This window comes from Onychomys torridus, chromosome 18, assembly GCF_903995425.1.
Source record: "Onychomys torridus chromosome 18, mOncTor1.1, whole genome shotgun sequence".
NCBI classification, from domain to species: domain Eukaryota; kingdom Metazoa; phylum Chordata; class Mammalia; order Rodentia; family Cricetidae; genus Onychomys; species Onychomys torridus.
Genome location: NC_050460.1, coordinates 15,074,975 through 15,082,692, shown reverse-complemented (window position 1 = coordinate 15,082,692; position 7,718 = coordinate 15,074,975).

The following is a 7,718-nucleotide window of genomic DNA, read 5'->3' as shown; positions in this document are numbered from 1 at the left end:
ACAGAGCCCTCTGCCATAGCACGATCTCCCTCATCGGCATATGGCTCTGACCTCAGCATGGTCTCTGGTGGCAGCACAGACCATGGACATCAACAGAGCCCTCTGCCATAGCACAGGCCAACATGGCCTCTGGGGCAACATGAGCCATGGACACCCATATGGTCTCCAGCAGTAGCCAGGCCCGCAGACATCAACATAGCTTCAGGGGGCAACACAGAACACAGATACTCAAATGACCTTCTGTGGTAACATGGCCCATAGATATCAACATGGCTTCAGGAAACAATGCAGATCATCCAAATAACCTTCAGTGGTAACATGGGCCATGGACATCAACATGACCCCCAGCTTCAGCAGGACCACATACCCCAACATGGCCCACTGGTTTTTGACCAAGCAGAACATGGGTTGCCAGTTGTTCTAGGAGGATAGAAACCAGCATATTTACTGTCTTTACTATTGGATGTAGGATGACTGGCTTCTCCCCAGAAAGGCTATTATGTTAGACAAATGGCCAGTGAACAGCAGTGTGTGCTTCCTAACACAGATAATGGGAATCTACAGTGTAACAAGCAATGATACTCATTAAGGACTGAATTTTATTAAATGTGGAACAGATAAGCTCTGGATAATATTTTAATTAAGAAATAATTCCAAGTAAAGTCTTATGTAGCTGTATAGCCAATAAACCACAGCCATGACCAGCATGGCAAAATATAACCGAGGGTGCAATAGTGTCACCTGGAGGTAACCAACAGATACCTAACTGGACTTATGGTCCACTTCATAGGAGGGAGTTAATGCTGGGCACCCTGGCCAACTACATACAACTAGTGAGATCATGAACACTAGATCCGAACCTACTACAGCCACTTTCCTAAACCACTGCAGTTTCCAACTGTATTATATATACCTGTCCTTATATCCACACCTAAGGGGAACACTCACCGCTCAACAAAGTTTTTTTTTTTTTTTTTTTTTTTTTTACAGCAGATAGAGACCATCACAGAAATTCACAACTGGTCAAAATGCAGAGAACTAACAATGGGGTGTGCATTCCCAATTGATACATCTACAACACAACCCCTACACTTAATGCTCAGGAAACATCATAAAAGAAGGGGCATAATGTAAAAGCCAGAGGACCAGAGCAACCACTGTAACATAGTGTCTTCTGTATATGATAGGGAGATGTACCCATGAGATTTCAACAATATGGCTTCTTAAACAAGACCTGTATAAAGATGACACCAGTTGACATTCCAACATGAATGGGGTAAATCTTACAAGACCCCACCCCTAGATCAAGAGCCACAAGCAATCAATAGCTACTAAGAGAGAGCAAATAAGTTTTCTCTAGGGACAAGCCCCCAGATAGGTTATTCAATGCCAAGTGATTATCATTAAACACACACATATATATGAATAACACTAAATGGGGTCAGTAGGTTTTATATGTGTGTATCAATAATTAAAGAAGTCTTCATAGATTTGAGAGAGAGTCAAAACAAAAAAAAAATTGGAAGGGAAGAGATTGGAAAGGTAAAAGACAAAGCAAACAATCACATACATAAACTGTAGCATAAACAAAAAAGTGCCTCTCCACTGGACATGTAGGACTATGTAATAATCAAGAATCCAGAAAGGCTTCATCTCCTAAAGATAAGCAGTGGGTTTCAGTCACATTTTGCATAAGGGGTAAGTTAATAATAAAGTGAAGGGTCAATATCAGAAAGTTCATAAAAACAGCATTATAGAGACACCATGACCAATAAGAGAAATTTTAACTTCGTTTGGAAACCACACAAAGGACAAAACTTCATTACAGCACAAATGTCAAGAAGCAAGAATGACATTGATATTATATAAACAACTTTCTAGAACTACAGTGGTAGACTGTGGAAGACAGGCTCCTTGTTTCTGAAACTCACAAACAGTATATTATCAAGGGGAAATCTGGACAATGAAACAAGGACTCTGAGGATATTCAATAATTTGTAATTACATGTAAATAACTTGTAAAGATGAAATTTTAAAAGGAAATTTATATCAAAACATGGTACTTGGCAAAATGAGACACTGTCTAAATAGCACATGTACATATGACTTTCTAACATAGGAATCAGTGAGTTTTTTCTAAAAAGGGCCTGGTAAATATTTAAGTTCTGTCAAATATAGGATTTCTGGCACAACCATTAAAATCTGATGTCATAGACTTAACTAAAGCAAACACAGACATTATATAAGGGCAAAAGGCTAGTGGAGTTCCCATCAAACTGTAGTCACAGTAATAGACTGTTGACCAGGTGTGGCCCATGGTCTATGCTTTTCTAGCCTCTATTCTAATGTATTCTGATGCAACAAGTCAGTATTATTATTCTTAAAATGTTAAAATGATTAATATGAGTTGAAATACATCATTGTTCGAGACAACTTGATTTGCTGACTTCAAAATGCATCAGAGGAAAGAACTTTGGAAAGAATTTTCCAATCTTACCACATTAATGCTGCTGATACCCTTATGCTATTTAATGTCACACTTTACATGTTTCATTGGTGTATAAAAAACTACCAAGTGGAAAAAATCCATTAAATGATTCAAAGTGGAAAACTCAACCACTATAGTTTATCTCCAGGAAGATAATACTAAACCTTATCTATTTACATTCAGCCAGGGACATATAGTTTTATTGCTTACAGAATAAAAACATAGAGTCAAACTAATGATGAAGATGTTGAAGTTTCCCTTTGGATGGGTTTATAGTCCGCCAATGTGGAGTTCACAGCAATAGGAGCCCACAGGAGAGGAGAAGTGATGCAGAGAAAGGTGATGGGTTTCTCTATAAATAAGCCATCCAATTGTAATAGAAAGGTGGGATTTCACAGATGAGGCTGTAAGTGGATAGAATACATAGATGTTTTCTGATGAGATAATCCATGGAGTGTTATCTTTTTGACGAGTTTCCAGATAAACCTGGTTTCCTGTTATTTGAGTGTACAGCCAACCAAATGCATCTTTATCCATTATTATTTTTTTCTTCCTCTGGCAGCAAAGTATCAAATGGAAGCAATTAACGAAGAAGAGGTTCATTCTGGCTTGCAGGTTCAGAGGAACAGTCTATGTTGGGGAAGGCTTGGAGCCTGGACCAGCTATGTCTGTGTGATGCATCACTGTCCTGTTAATATAAGGCAAAGGAGAAGGCAGAGAGTTATATCAGAGCTAGGCATGAGTATAACCTTGAAAGCCCTACCTCTAGTGATATCTGCCAGCCAGGCCTTCCAGAAGCTCCACAGCCTTCAAAATAATGCTGGGAAACAAGTCTTCAAAGCAAGTAGGGACATTTGATATCCAGAGGAATACCCAGATGAATATGACATACTTTCTAACATCTCTGTGCAATGGAATCTTACATAGTTTAGTTTCCAAACTGCTATGACCCTTATTTCTATCACTAATTTGATTGTGATTTGAGTCTCACTTTGAGTGAGAATTTCCCATACTTAAAAAAAAACTTAAATATGTATGTCACACGTTTTCATCTTATTTAATTTTTCTATCTAAAAGGCTTTAAATAGACATCTATGATCAACTTTTTGCCATCTCTATTCCAGCATAGATTGGGCTACTGCGAACTTTGCTAACAACTGGGTCAATCCATATTTAAGGATGTGAGGGATGGTCTCTGACACCACTATTATGTCTAGATGGAAAATTCACAATATCCAGGAAAGTATTCAGTTCCTATTCTACTGCATACTTGTCTTTCAGTCCTAAATTTGTTGACTGCATGAGCAAAGGTTTTTGGTAGATTTTTAGCTCCATGCCTAGTGATCCTTATATTATACTATTTGAAGCAGAAGTGGCATAGTTTCGGATTTGCTTGAGTAAATTATGTCATTGGTAAACTACTCAGCCAATTACTTTAATTAAAGTAGTCACTTCCACATCCTGTCCTGGGCTTTTTGATCTGCTTTTTCCTGTCTTTGTACATCTTTATTTGAACTTTCATGGCCAAGGACTTGACTATGCTGTAGACTCCTCTGTTCAGATATTCCCTGTAATCTAACTTGTGTTCCTTCATGCGTTTCTTTCTGTCTGAACTCCATCCATGAGTGACTTTCCTATTAACTTTTCCTCTTGCTGCTACAACAAATTATCCCTGATTTAAGTGGCTTAAACCAATTTGAATTTATCCACTTGCTATTCTAAAAGCTGGAAGTCTAAAATCACTTTCACTGAACTCAAATGAAGATGTCAGCAGAGTTAGCCCCTATGGAATAAGTTGTGGTTGGAAAATCCATATTCATGATTCTTCTCCCTTCTCATACTTCCAGTGTCCTTTGTGTCATAGTCCCTACTTCCATCTTTAGAACACCTCATTCCAACCCTGTTCATCATAACTCCTTAGCCTCTTCAGCCTCCCTCTGATCAGGGTATAACTAATGAGTTACAACATACTAGAACAGCCAAAAGAATCTCCTCACTCAAGATTCTTAATGTCACTTATCAAGCTGCTTTTTTAATCCAAGGGTAACCTTCAGGGTTCCAGAGACTAGAAGTAGGGTGTCTAGGAATGTATGTTGCTTCCTTGGTTATGCATTCTACATTCCAAGGATCTATGCATCTCCTCATGCAAATATACCTTTACTTCCATCCCAACTTACATAAATATCTCAATCCATTTCAACATCTCTTCAACTATATCCTAGAGCTGAGTGTAGAATGGGGCCTCTACATAGTGCCCTTTGGCTATAGCTCTGGCTGCCACAAAAATATAATCACCTCATTTCTCTCATCAACTTTCTCTCCAAAGTTTCACAGTTGTTTCATATACTTCTTCGATCTCCTTCAACTGCTTACTCTGCCATTACTTTTTCTCATCTCTGTCCCTCAGGCATTAACCTGGCTGTGACTAACTTCCTCGGGAGCCTAAGTTACTATGAAGCTTTTAACTGATTTCCCTGTCTCTAACTGTCTTAATCATACCAGTCAGGATGCTGTTGAAGTGGAGCAGACAATAGTGATTAAATCCTGAACTGGAATACTAGTAATAAGACAAAAATGAGAAGACATATTTCAATGTTCTAAGAGAGGCTGTCTGAAGTAGTCTCACCATACACACATATGAAAAGTGAGATTATGGGTGTGATAATTAATTGTACAATCATTTCATAATGCATATCAAAATATTGTTTTATACACTGAATATATGTGTATATACAATATTGTCAGGCATAGTTCAATAAGACTAAAATTTTTAAAAATGATAATTAGGAGGAAAGATTGATAACAAACTGGCATGTGTCAAGAAGTGAGAGAACTGGAAGAATGCAGAAAGACTTCAAGGTCCAGTGTGAAAATCTAGGTGCATAGCATGTTCTTAATGAGGAACAGGATTATGATGTAGGATGAAGCACAGGGGATGTGACAAACACATTCATGGTGACTTTGGAGATCCAGTAGTACATTCAAGAGATAACACCAGTAAGTAATGGTTTCTGTGATGAGTCAAAGCACCTCACCATGATTGCCGATGAAAACACATGCACATCTGAGAAACTACAGGACAGACTTGGGGGATCGGTATGTATCTGGCCTATTGCAAAACATTTTACTCTTTTACCAGGTATTGTTAGCAGATTTAATGTTTTAGAGATGTAATGTCATGCCTGGAGCCAAGGGACCAAACCAGGAAAATTAAGCCATCTCCTCACTCAAGTCCAGGGTGATGTGAGATCTGAGGGAATAATGAGTCAGATACAAACGGAATCCAAGTCATCAAAGACATCAGGATATTTCTGACCCTTCTATAATTTAACTACACAAGATTGTACATCATCTTCATTTTCCTAATAAAGCTGTTCTTTAATCTTTTAAAATGCAATGAGCACTTGATTATGCTGTTCTAGAACTCAAAATAGAGATCCATGATACAGATGCCAATACAAAGCTGTTCATCTTCAGAATGTGGATAAAGTCCTTGGCTTAAATAAGATCATCTGAGGACAAGTGTAAAAGTGGGAAAAGACAACCTGAAATAAAAATGACCTATCCCATATGTATGGTTTACTGGAAGAACTCCAGGAATCAAAATGATAGGACAAAAGGAAAATGCAATGGAAGGAAGTTAAGAATATTCAGTTACACAAGCCTGCTCCCTATCTCCATGGGGCAGAGAAGTTCGGAATCCATTAGCCTTCATGGTATGGAGAAGTCTGAAGCTCAGTGTAGGGATTAAAGAGTCTATTGATGGTGAGGAAACAAGTAGAGTATGTGGTCAGGAGAAAACACTAACAAAGCCTCAAGACAAAAATAACAAAAGAGCTGAAAGATTAAGAAAAGTCTGATGATTTAACAAGCTTATTTTTCTTGTTAAGATATGGGAAATCACATTTGTGTAAATAAAAGAAAAGGCTGGAAAGTTGAGAAAATATTTCTTTTTGATTGAGAAAGGAAATAATGGGTAAGAGACGTAGAAAAATTAAGAGGATCTTTAATGTGAATAAAAGTCTCTAAAGACAAATGTAAACCTGTGTTCTTGTAAAAGAAAATTGAGAAATAATGTTTTAATATTAGTTTGAATCTCAAAGAATAGATGACATCCTACTTGAGAACTATGATTGTCTCTATGAAATCAAGGTAATGTCATCAAATCCTGAAAAAAATGTAAAAATGTGGGGTAGCTATTCTTAGGAATGACTTCAGACTCAGGATCTCTGAGTGGAACTAGAGCATTTGATTCCAAAAATAGCAAATTGCAGCATTTCATCAGGAAACTCACAGTCATGATGTTTTACTCTATCTTTTTGTATGATATAGAACTGTAAGGTTTTCAGGAAAGATGGTGGGAGCAAAGTTCACACAGAGAAAAATATTTTGAGTACAGAACCCTCCCAAGTGTTTGTCATTTACTGTAATGTAATTCAGAAAGTCAGGGGAATTTCCTCATATGTGGTGTCTCTGAAGGGATCTCCCAGTTCTTCTGTATTTTTGAATAGGGAATGTCCCTCACCATGCCTTTCACTAGTTGTTAGAAAATAAAGATTAAAATCAAAATACCTAGGTTAGAGAACACATTTTCTCAGGAGTAGATTCTGGAAAAGTGACCAAGTACAAACCACAGAGAGAGATTCTCTTTTTTAAATGATGAGTGCATAAAGATAAGTCTTGATGGTTATTTGGCTCAAACTGTTTGGGGACCACCCAGGCAGGGGGATTGGGGTCCATCCCTGGTGCATGGGAAAGCTTTGGGGATTCTGGTGCCTGTGGTGTGGTGCCTTGAACAGCCTTGGTACAGTGGGAAGGGGCTTGGACCTGCCTAGGCTCAGTGTACCAGGTTCTGCTGACTCCCTATGGGAGACCTCGGTTTGGGGGATGTGGGGATGTGGGGTGGCTTGGGAGGGAGGGCTGGGGGATGGGAGGAGGGAGGAAGTGGGATCTGTGGGTGATATGTAGAGTGAGTAGAAAATTTCTTAATAAAGAAAAAAATGGAAAAAATATGAGTCTTGAACATATTGTGGGCGCAACTCAACTGTGACACTAAGTCCATAGAGCATGATAAAAAAACAACCTTACCTTTGTTGTAAGAATCCATTCATCTATAGCACAGGACTCAGAAAAAAAAATTGCCTTGAACAGTTTGCATAGCTGATAGAAAGTTGAGATAGATAGAGAGATTTTCAACAAACAGCATCCATCAGTTGGACTATGTGTTTTG